Below are 12,858 nucleotides of genomic sequence, written 5' to 3' on the forward strand. Positions count from 1 at the left end.
CACTGACTGTAAGATCTTGAGTAAGCCTGTATGTTCTTGTTCATAATGGTGACCAGGTTGCAGTGGCGTCCCGAGGCAGGATGGATCTGATCCATCCTGCAGGGATCGTCGGCTTTCTTTACAACTTACCTTTTCGTGCAGCGGGTCCAGTGTCACCCCCTATAGGTTGCATGCCGACGATCCCCGCAGGATGGTTCGGATCTTCGGATTGGGGAGCATAATGGATCGGAGTCCAATCCATTATGCTCAATCCGTAGATCCGATCCATTCTGCGGGGATCGTCGGAGGGGGTGTCACCAAGTGTTATCGCACCGGGTGACACCAACCCTAGGGACACCCCTGCCAGGTTGCATGCCTGCAAATGGCTGTTTTGCTTTGGTAATCTCTCTCACTGGAAAAATGAAAGCTGTAACCCAATCAGATTCTAAGTATAACCTTAGTTTGCTTGGTGCTACCCATTAAAGAACGGGTGTCAAACTGGTGGCCTCCAGCTGTTGCGAAACTACAAGTCCATTATGCCTCCACCTTTGGGAGTCATGCTTGTAACTGTCAATCTTGCAATGCCTCATGGGGCTCGAAGGCCACCAGTTTGACACCCGTGCATTAAAGGGTTAGTTCTACTTTATTAAAAAACTGCCCATGCAAGTAAGGCTTGCCTGTCGGAAAACTGTGCAGCTTTGATTCAAGCTGGATAATGCCCCTGCTATAGGTGTAGGCCAATTATGTAACTCCCGAAGCATGGCAGAATAAAATCCCAGGGATGGCTCATCCCAACCTGTCTTGTTGCCAGGATGTTGCTAAGGCACTCTCAGCTATTACTGCTCACCCCAACATTACAGGAGTAAGTTCTAAAACCAACACACATGTGTGGTCCACTATCTCCTGGCAGTGTTGCTGAGCTTAGAGCTACTGCAGCAATGGAGCGAGAGTACATGCAAAAAGGTTTGAATCAGCTAATGTCTTAGCAATGTCCTAGCAACATCACTACAGGACACAGCAGTGACATGGAAGATAGAATCACAACAGGTGTCGAGGGGCCTGGGCATCTGACACTCCCAGAAGTGTAAATGCTTTAGAATCTGACAGGGGCTGCAGCAGTTAAACAAATCAAAGTTAGGACACAAAGCCACCAAAGAAATAAGTATAATACTTCTTTTCTTGAAGGGACCCGAAAGCTGAGATTTGCATGGGCTACAACTGTGGCCTTTAACTTAGAAATCTCAGCTGTCATACACTATTAGTCGCTAAAGAAATGTTGGACTTCCATGTCTGCCATAGAAATCTGTTCATAGATGTAGGAGGAAATGATGGCACAATGCCTGCCTTGTAGTCATGAATGCCTCACCAGATGTACTAAAATAAAAATGGTGTTACAAGCACAGCAAAATCATCAACAACTGGTTGGTGGTGATGTATAATTTTCCTAGCACACCCCTAATTCAGATTATACTGATGCATTAGTCAAATTCTAAGCTGCACTCCCAAAAAAGATCATTTATTTTTAGGTCCTAGCTGCTGAATCAGAATGATTTCAACTGAACAATTCAAGAAGGGGCTGAAAAAAGCCAACCAGAGTGTTATACTTCAAGTAGATGTAAACCCTAACTGGTTGAAATGTAGTTTGTATAAGCCTACGCATCAAAAATAGAAAAAGACATAGGTATCAAAAATAGAAAAATATTTGTTTTCACCGGTTTGATCTTTTATGCATCATAGCATTGCTGCTATGTTCCAGAATCATTTAGCCGTTCTCTGTTTACAAGCTCATGCTTCAGCACTGGCCACTATTTTCCTAGACTTCCTATCTTCCTGGACTATCTTCTAGTATTGATGATCTCAGGCATGTTCAGACACTAATCTAAACCCATCTGAGATCTCCCTCCCAGAAGCTGTCACTGTGGACAGCCAATCATAAGAAGCAGAGGCATTCCCTGGCCCCCCCTGTATACACATGGCCGCAGGCAGGGAATGACTCCATTGCCTATGATTGTCTGTCCACAATGACTGCTTCCTGGTGGGATAGCTTAGGTGGGTTTGGACTCTAATGCCTGAACTCATCTCTACCTGACAGTAAAATGGTGGCCCATGCCTAGGCAAAGTATGTCTCAGCATGGCTGCTTGTAGTCTCCATACTTGCTGACCAATTCAGGAGAATAACTGGAAGACACCATTACAGTAAACGCCTAAACAAGAGCTTTCATTGGCAGGATCATTGGCTAGGTATTATTTTGATAAACAGTTAAAAAAAAATGTTTTTTTGTGCATTAACATTTCAAACGTATATGAGATTTTGACTGGCTTTACGTATACTTTAACAGCATCTTGGAAAAGTGAATAAGACCATAGGAAGCTTGGAAGGATTGAGTTGAGCTTTGGAGGATGAAGGAAGCAGTGTTCAGTGAATGCTGATCTCTGGAGGTTTACCTGTCCTGCAAAGAAGTGGAAAGTTTGGAGGATGCATGTGAAGTGTGACGTGGCCAGACAGTGGGGAACTAACAGAAACACCATTGTTCTGAGTTGGGCTGGGAGTCTTGGCAGCTCCAGGAGAATGGAAAAGAAGTAATGCCACATGAAACTGTAAAGTCTGGTAATGCGGTGTGAATGGATGACAGGTTCTGTCTGCTCATCATCTCTTTCTAAAGAAGGATTAAAGTGTTACTAAACCCAGGACCCTGCATTCACTATATCAGGTCTCCTACAGTACACAGAACATGGAAATGCAATTATTTTCGTAAATATAAACTGCTAAATACCTTTTCTCATCAGCAGTTAGAGCAGTCTTGTGACTTCTATCAGTGTCCAGCAGAGCACTGGTTAAAGCTTGTAGGTGTTTTCATACTGCTCTAGGAGGATGCAGTACCCCTGACCCTCTGTCTGAACAGTGCTGATTGGCCCTGTGCTGATCACGTGTACTCTCCCAAGAAAAAAAAACATAAAAAACTTCACTAGCAAAACACACCTGATCATGTAGAGTGACTCCACACGATATGTCTTATCAGGAGATAAGAGGGGGGACACTGGAAGAAGGGAAGGATCAGAGAAGTTAGGATCAAACAGCGTTTTTACACAATGCAGATGATTAACCCTTTAGGTTGCACAGTGAGTATAACAAGCATGCTTTACTGCATATACAGACTGATTTTACTGTTGTGGGTTTAGTGACACTCTAATATAAAATAAGTTACAAGAAGCAAAACAAGTACTTCCTACCATGTTCAATTATTTGTCAAGAAAGATGACCATGTATGATGAAGGCAGAATGTAGCTCTATCATGTTGGAATCTTTCTTTTTTTAGCCGTTCACCCACTGTGAGGTAGGGTTCAGTAGTGAGTTGGCCCACCCTTTGCAGCTATAACAACTTCAACTCTTTTGGGAAGGCTGTCCATAAGGTTTAGGAGTGTGTCTATGGGAATGTTTGACCATTCTTCCAGAAGCACATTTGTAAGGTCAGGGACTGATGTCGGATGAGAATGCTGGCTCGCAGTCTCCGCTCTAATTCATTCCAAAAGGTGTTCTATCAGGTTGAGGTCAGGACTCTGTGCAGGCCAGTCAAGTTCCTCCACCGCAAACTCGCTCATCCATGTCTTTATGGACTTTGCTTTGTGCACTGGTGCCCAGTCATGTTGGAATAGGAAGGGGCCATCTCCAAACTTTTCCCACAAAGTTGGGAGCACAAAATTGTTCAAAATGTCTTGGTATGCCGATGCCTTAAGAGTTCCTTTCACTGGCACTAAGAGGCCAAGCCCAACCCCTGAATAAAAACAACACACCATAATCCCCCCTCCACCAAACGTTACACTTGGCACATTGCAGTCAGGCAAGTACTGTTCTCCTGGCAACTGCCAATTCCAGACACATCCATTGGATTGCAAGCCAGAGAAGAATGATTCGCCACTCCAGAGAACACGTCTCCACTGCTGTAGAGTTCAGTGGTGGCATGCTATACACCACTGCATCCAACGCTTTGCATTGCACTTGGTGATGTAAGGATTGGATGCAGCTGCTCGGCCATGGAAACCCAATCCATGAAGCTCTCTACGCACTGTTGTTGTGCTAATCTGAAGGCCACACAAAGTTTGAAGGTCTTTAGCTATTGACTCTCTACAGTTGGCAACTTCTGCACACTGTGCGCTTCAGCATGCGCTGACCCCAATCTGTGATTTTACATGGCCTACCACTTCATGGCCGAGTTGCTGTTTTTCCCAGTTGCTTCCACTTTGTTATAATACCACTAACAGTTGACCATGGAATACTTTATAGCAAGGAAATGTCACGGATGGACTTATTGCACAGGTGGCAACCTATCACAGTACCACGCTTGAATTCACTGAGCTCCTGAGAGCGACCCATTCTTTCACAAATGTTTGTAGAAGCAGTCTGCATGCCTAGTTGCTTTATTTTATACACCTGTGGCCATGGAGGTGATTGGAACACCCGAATCCAATGATTTGGAGGGGTGTCCCAAATCGTTCGGCAATATACACACACACACACACTGGCGGCTTTATTGGGTACACCTTGCTAGTGCCAAGAAAACATCCCTCACAATTACACCTACCATCTGAATGTTGCAGCAACCAGTCTGATCATTCTCCTCTGATCTCAACAAGGCATTTTGCATCCACACAACTGCCACTCACTAGATATTTTCTCTTTTTCAGATCATTTTCTGTAAACTTTAGAGATGGTTGTGTATGAAAATCCCAGTACAATGGCAATTTTTGAAATAATCAGACTAGCCCGTCTAGCACCAACAACCATGCCGCCTTCAAAGTCACTTAAATCCCTTTTCTTCCCCATCCTGATGCTCAGTTTGAACTTCAGCAAGTCGTCTTCACCATGTCTACATACATCGAGTTGCTGACGTGATTGGCTGCTTAGCAATTTGCGTTAGCAAGCAATTGAACAGGTATACCTAATAAAGTGGCAGGTGGGTGTATATATAGCACTATATGCCTCTATAACCTACACACTGGGGTTGATTTACTAAAACTGGAGGGTGCAAAATCTGGTGCAGCTGTGAATGGTAGCCAATCAGTTTCTAATTCAGCTTGTTCAATTAAGCTTTGATAACAAAACCTGGAAGCTGATTGGTTTCTATACAAAGCTGCAGCAGATTTTGCACCCTACAGCTTTAGTAAATCAACCCCGGTGTCTCTAATGCTCAGGAAAGGAGAAATAATGTTGTTGAATAATATTTTTAAAGATTTTAGTTAGGGTGGAGAACGAGTGTGGCAGAACACAGCCATAAATACATCTGCACAGGATGAGTAACCAACTTAAACCCAAATATCCTGTAATGACAGAGGACTTGGAACGTTCTGACATGCACCATATTTCCCTAAACGTCATGCTTTTAGTGTCTTATTGAAGAATAAGTATTTTTTGCTTCTGTTCCCTTATAAAAGTATGCATGTTGATGCTGGCCGTGATTTCATGCGCTCCGTGGTCAGCATCGTGATTGGCTTTCTTATCCCCGATATTCAATGTGATGAACTCACTGAGATGCAGCTTCTGCATTGTCCTAATTAAGTAAGAAGAGTTAAAGCTGACCGGAAACTGGAAGTCACATGATGTGAACAGGAAGCAGAACAGCAAACACAATCCTTAATAATAAACCAGCAGAAAACATCAGAGCAACCGAAAAGTGTCATTACGGTTTTCTGTCATTTACAGGAGACACTCCATACATATGGCTATCTTTGTGTGTCTTGATACACGACACATGCTCGGAACTTACACTTAATACTTTAGAGCCTGTTTGAGTGTATGCATTTGTGGTAATATCTGACTGTGTTACTGAAACACACAGGCATTAGAAGGCCTATAATACACACTGAACGTTACAAAACCGTCAGTAGCGTAAGCTGTAGAATGCCGTGTTATAAACACAAGTTTTGTTACATTTTTGCTTTAGTGTTTTTCAGCGGTTTTATAGTAATTGTGTTTTTTTAGCAAAACTATACTCCCACAAAAGCTTGGAGGCTCAAAAATGCTCGTAAACGCCAGATAGCCGCATTGTTTTAGCATTACAGCATTTTTCAGCTGAAAAAGTCCTCTTCAAAAGCAGTAGTTCTGGGGGTTTTTTCCAGCCTGAAAATGCCCCTGCCAAAAAACGCTGATAAAAGCCTATGTGTGTATGAACACATAGGATAACATTGCTGGGGAGTTTACTGAGCTTGAAACGCGTTGGACGTACCCCCAAGGATGTGCATGCGCACTAAATACGTTGGGTGGAGCCCAGGGGCGGACTGACCATTTGGAAACTCAGGCACTGCCCAAGGGCCCTGGGTCAGTAGGGGGCCCCATGAGATGCCCTTTTTCATAGGCTTTTTTGATTTTGGGCAAGGACACAGGGGCCCCATGATCCCCTATTACCCGGGGGCCCCATGAGTTGTCAGTCCGCCCCTGGTGGAGCCTATGTGCTGATATCACGCCGCCATGTCTGCGATCTGGAGTGGCAGCCATCTACAACCGGCTACAGTACTAGAGCCAGTTTCAAAACAGAATGCATGGGATCCAGATAGAAGTACAATCATTATTAAAGTGATTCTAAAGTAAAATTTTTATTTTATGAAAAAGTTTAATAAATTAAAATATACTTACCTGCTCTGTGCAATGGTAATGGACAGGGCAGAAAAGGAAGAAATCCCCTTGAGAGTCATTAAAGTGGTTGTAAACCGAAGACATGAAATATGAACAAAGCATATCCCCGTATAGTGTGTACTTGCCTCAATTGGTGATTTGTTCTACTCCACCACAACGGGGAGAGCTGTAAATACTACGCTTGCCTAATGGTATTCCATATAAGATGTGGCTGGGTGCATTGAACACAGAACCTTTGCAATATTGGAATGATCAACAAGTCAACGTTTATGGTAGCAAAGTGGTTTAATAATTAAGTAATTAGTACTTCCACTTTGCCGCACTGGGTATCCTTGTTCTTATCCCAGTCAGGACATGCATGAAGTTTTGCATATCTTCCCTATGCTTGTGTGGGTAGCTGTCCACACTCCGAAAACATGCCAGTAGGTTAAAGTGGTTGTAAACCTCAGACATGAAACATGAACAAAGCACATCCCTCTATAGTATGCACTTGTCTCAATTAAGAGCACTAAGTGGCATAGCTGTCTGCTGCTTTATTCCTCTGCTATCAGCATGAATCACTTCTGACAAGTTTTCCTGACACCAAGAGAAAAATGAAGATGGGAGGGATCTCCAGCAGATTGACAGCCTCAGCTCTGTTCCTGTGTGCTGTGTGGAGGGGGGGTGTCTCTTCCCTCCAATCAGCTCTCTGAGCTCTGCAAAGTGTAATTTCAGCTCACCACCCCCTTTTTTCAGAACTCTTAGAAAAGCTGTATAAATTCTATATTTTGAATGCATGTAGAGATGAGGGGACTGCAGATAATCAGGTACAGCTTATGTAGGAGGATCTGTTTCATCTCTGTTTATCAACTAAGGCTAGTCACTTCACTGGGTATATGTAAGGGTTTACAACCACTTTATTCATCCTTCCACTTCTCTTATTTAGACTACTAAAAGAATTAAACATAACCAGGGCCCTTCTTGACCATTAGGAACAGTGCATGTTAGAATTTGTAGTATGAGACTGCCCAGAGATGAGTCCGTTTTTTTTGTTCAACCAACAGGTTGAACAAAAAAAAAAAAAAAGACTCGATTTTCCTATCCACACAATAGATACTTGATGTGGATGAGGGGAATCTTCTCCGCTGAACCAGGGGCGGACTGACCATTCGAGCACTCAAGCACTGCCCGGGGTCAGTAGGGGGCCCCATGAAATTCCCCTGGTACCTTTTTTATAGGCTTTTTTGAGTGTTTGCAAGGACACAGGGGCCCCATGAGTTGTCAGTCCGCCCCTGAGCTGAACTTTTGTTTTCTAACAGCGGGGAGACTTCTCTGCTGTCAGAATACAATGGCACACATTGGAGGCTATAGCCTGCAGTACTGATCAACTTCTGTACAATTTCCCTGCCAATACATGGACCAAAATTTAGTCGGTCCCTGCTGAACTGGCCGATCTTTGATCCACGTTTGACATGCTGCATGTATTTAGAGCTCTCATCAATGTCAAACTAGAAGACCATTGATGCATTTTGAGGAATCCCTCCCCACTGCCAATCAACTGTCACTATCAGAACTTTAAAGAGCAGTAGAGGCTCTGACATTTGACAGACTAATGATAGAATAAAGGCTTGGGAAAGAAGAGAGCAGGTTTACCCTTAACTTGGACAGCCTGGGTCCATGAAATAAGGTCAGATTAAATAAACCTGTGCTTTAATGTAGCAAAGAAAAGCAACAGGATCACTAAAAAGTGGAACCAAACATGCCAATTTACCAGTGTTCCAAAACATTCCATGAATAAAATACCAGTCACAGTTGCTTGTGCTCTCTGTCAAGCCATCAAACGGCTTATGTCATAGTTGAGCGCATGTGTAGCACAATGGCAACTGCAGATCAAACAGGCAAAGATGGCAGCTTCCTTTGGCTGTAAAGGATAGAAGGGTTTAGTTCTACTTTAACTCCAGCAAACCTCCCCTAACTTGCTTGTACTTAACTTTTTCCTTCATTGTGCAGCTGAGGTCAGGAGGGTAGTGATGGTTCGTACAGGCTCGCTTTTAGCACAGCAGTGTGATTCACCCTATAGGTCCTATTCACGCCTGTGCGTTAAAAAAAAAAAAAAAAAAAGTCTTGCATGCTGCATCTTTGATACACTTTAATCAAAATGCGCACTCTATAGATTACAATGGTAAAGCACCTAAAATGCAATACACCAAAAAAGCACAGCGTAGATATGCAGCTTTCCTTACAGATCGATCCTGCAGTGCAGTTTAATACATAAAGTCTTCAGGAAACTGCTTTTCTCCCTCTACTCATATTTAACTCCGATACTGATAAATGGAGATGCTTAAAGTAGAACGATAGGCAATTTTTTTTCCCATTTTGGGTAGAGCAATGGAGGGTGATAACCTGTCAGATATATTTATTTTCTGCTTTTATAGCTCAACAGGAAGTGAGAGGAAGTCCCTGCATCCTTGGGGTCCAACCAGGTCACCAGAACTAGTGTCCCCATTTGAAGATTTCCCCTCTATAACTTTTCTGGGGACAGAAATGTTCTTTCCTTCCACATTCAATGATAATGGGAAACAGGAAAAATAGAGAGGGTGGATCTCTTTAATGGGGGCACAGATAGCAAAAAAAACTGGCAGGGGTTCTAATCCATCTCTACTCTATCCAAAACTTTAAAAAAAGTTTTTTCTTTAGTTATACTTTAATGACAGTGTCAAACGCATATACCTCCCCTGGATGAAAAGGATTGGGATGAATGCCTTGGGCACTGCTCTAAACTCATGATATCAAACACAGACTAGATAATTCACATTAGGTTCAAACACTCTAAAAACTGCACAGGATCTGCCCTAATCTACCCCCTACGGGCTCTAGATGTCATGCAGCTAATTTAAACAGATGCCCTATATTGCAGACTTATCTTGTGGTTATGCCAGGACATACAGTACATATATATTGGTCTGGGTGCTTTTGGTGATCAATTCTAGGCTTTAATTTGCCCTACAACCAAATCCTGCTCTTGCATTGCTGGCTCTGATATGCAGTTACAGGGTCTTCTGAAACTTCTGACATCTAAGCTGTTGTACTATGCAGAGAGGGAAATCCTCCTTCAATGGATATCCCAACAGCCATCCCAACTGCCCCCTCCTGAGAATCTACGGTTACGTCTGTATTAGCCTTGTACAAGTCAAAGGATAATTCCAAATTATGGACCATGTTAAACCCTTATTTACTGGGCCAAATGGGACCCCGCCCCCCATGACAGCATGCAGAGGTGGTTCTCCCCAGCAGCAACTGTCACTTTTAGAGTTTGCATGCTTATGCGGGGATCTGTGAAGCAAGGAACTATGAGTCCCATCTGCCAACAAAACTCGTAGACCATTGACTCCCGCTATCTAACAAAGTCCATCCTCGGTACAAACACCAACTTGGTGTCATCCTTTTTCCTTATGGGGCACCAGTGATTGTAAGTTGACAGTCACAATGGACAGAGCAATAGACCTACACCCCAATCCCCACTCACACAGTCCCTGTAGTGCTATTGCCATTTTCTCATTTGGTACTCCGATACCCTTGTGGTGTAGATGTGTACTTAAATGTAGTGTATTGCTGTATACAAATACTCACACTGACTTAGTACAAAAAGAACAATTATCAGGCACCTGCCTACCTACTGTAAACAGGAGTTCACAAGCTGAAACAGCTTTCCTTTATTTTACTATTCTTGGCATGGTAGTGCAGAACCCCACCCAAAGTGTTGAGATTGTGTGATCTTATCATCCCTTACTTGGCTGCCGAGTCACAGTAGGGCCGGGTTGCAGCACACTGGTGTCACTCCCCCTCCTGATACTCTCACCTGGCTCCCAAGGTGTGACTGCTTTACATACTGCTTCAGAGTCTTGCTGCAAGCACAGGCCTATGCAAAACTATTTCAGGGGCACGTCTGATGTTTGCATTGTGGTGCCTTCTATGGTACCTAATACACAGGGATCTCCATGATCAATATCCTGCAACTAAGCCATGCTATAATTATATATTGACCTGAAAGGGAGAATTTGTCTTTTTTTTTTTTTTAATACGTGTGAAATTGGAATCAGTTGCAAGCATAACAGGCAATGGTTTAAGAAGCAGCTAACACAAGCCACTGAAAATCTCAGGTGTAGCAGTGCTGTAAAGATATACAACTATACAACCGGATTGCACAATTACTGCACAAAGCCCTTTAGATGTATCACAACTATGTAAAAAGCGGATAGACCTGAACAAATCATTCAGCAAAGCTAAAAAGATTATGCAATCAGATTGTATAGTGTATGGTCACCTTCACCTTGTGCATCCCTATGAGATTAACCCCTAAAAGTCCACATCCGGGTGAGACTGTCATTATGAGACTATGGCATAAACCACACAAATGTGAGTATTTATGGGAACCTTAAAGTGTTACTAAACCCACAACATTAAAATCAGTCTGTATACTCCACCCAGGACTTTTGCCCTTTACTCCCGTGATGTCTGTTTTCACCTATATAAATCCTGTATAATAATATGCAGTAAAGTATGCTTGTTATTCCAAGGGGTTAATCCTCCACATTGTGTAAAAAGGCTGTTTGAGTCTGTATTCTCTGATCCTCCCCTTCTTTTACTGTCCCCAATCCTTCTGCCATAGTTGGAGCAGCAGTGGCAAGTCTGCACATGCTCTGTTTGGTGTGTTTTGCTAGCACAGCCAGAAAACTGACCACACTCGAGGGCTGTGCTTCTATGCTTAGAGTGATAAGGCTGAAATAAGAAAGCAGGAGGACTGGTAGGATGGAAGGACTGGAAGGCACACAGAGAGACACACTGGGGGACTGGTGCACACAGAATCTGGTGCATCTATGCATAGTAAGCAATCAGCTTCTAGATTTTACTGTCAAAGCTTAACTGAACAAGGTAAAGTCGGAAATTGATTGGTTAACTGAGCACAGCTTCATGACCAAAGATTTCAGGAGACAATCTCCATATTCACCGGTCACAGAGGTGGAGACAAATCCCTCAAAGGTCTCTTGCAGTAGCATAAACAACCTTTGGGAGAATTTTTGAAATTCAGATGAAGAGTCACACTGTCCTACTCTTTATAAACAGACCACAAGGCTCTCATAATCAGAGTAATGAAATAAGAGTGTAGTTGCAGGGCAGCATAGGCTCGTGTACAATTACTGTATTTACAAGCACTTTCAGAAGGATTGTCTATGACGTTGTGATATTTAATACTAAGTCACCTGCAGGCATGTATACTAATCAGTCAAAGCCATAGTAAATCTAGGAGGCAGGGCAATTCCGTCTTCTCTGGTAGACAGTCACTGTTCAACAAAATGACAGCAGGTTCTTACACATTGCATTCAGAATCTAGGGGCCTAATGAGGCCTGTGACAATACTTTTTCACAGAATAGGAGAACATTTCCATCACAGTTTCCATCAATTTTCCAACATAACAAGTTACACTACTAACTGAAGCATATGATGACTTTTCACAAACCCTTACAGCTAACACACACAAATGACCATCATAAATGACTGAAGTAGTAAAGTTTGCTTAGCAGAAGCATTCTTTATTAAGCAAATGAATGACTCAATAAGATAAGAATACGGTGTAATCTTCCAGGCCTACACAGAGCTCAACTAGTAAGAAACAAGCACATGGCAAGTATTAGGGTTTCCTAATTTTTTTTTTTCACGTCGCAAATCTTTCAACGTAATACTTCATAGCTATCCTTTCCCAGAGCTAGACTAGTGTTTCCCAAACTGGTCTAAGTACAACCAACAGTTCATGTTTGTGGATATCCACATAGATCGCGAAGCCACAATTGCCAGACCCTAAGTACTATAACTTTTCATAAAGTTACCTGCAAAGCCTGCACTGTTGGTAGGAGTTGAGGTCTGCTTTCAGAAGTGATAGATTAGAGTAGTCTCTCAACCATTTCACAACAGAGAAACCCTTAAAATGATTTCCAAGTCTCAAGGCCTGTTAAAACCAACTCAATGGTGTCAGTTGGAAGAATGCCCCCATACAGTGGTGGACTGATTGTCGCCCTTAACGACAGATCCCTGGCTTTATCAAGTGGCATTGGCTCCAGGAACTGTTCAGGCACTATTAAATAGGAGGCCTACCAGCCACAACTCAAGGAACTCCTCGCAAGCTTTGGAGGAACCCAGGTTGAGAATGGCTGGGTTACAGTGAGAATTTAAAAGGCACTCACGTAAGGTAATTTATTTGATATACCCCATATGA

General features: G+C 42.9%; 1 protein-coding gene across 3 annotated transcripts in view; it reads right to left on the minus strand.

The window, feature by feature from the left end:
• The window catches only part of ABR (ABR activator of RhoGEF and GTPase), a 370,766-nt gene that overhangs the window by 265,836 nt on the left and 92,072 nt on the right, over nucleotides 1-12,858 (minus strand). The gene's annotated exons all lie outside the window — the stretch shown is intronic.

The sequence above is a fragment of the Staurois parvus genome, unplaced genomic scaffold (genome assembly GCF_062004578.1).
Source record: "Staurois parvus isolate SC_StPar_1 unplaced genomic scaffold, SC_StPar_1.0 ptg000382l, whole genome shotgun sequence".
Classification (NCBI taxonomy): Eukaryota; Metazoa; Chordata; class Amphibia; order Anura; family Ranidae; genus Staurois; species Staurois parvus.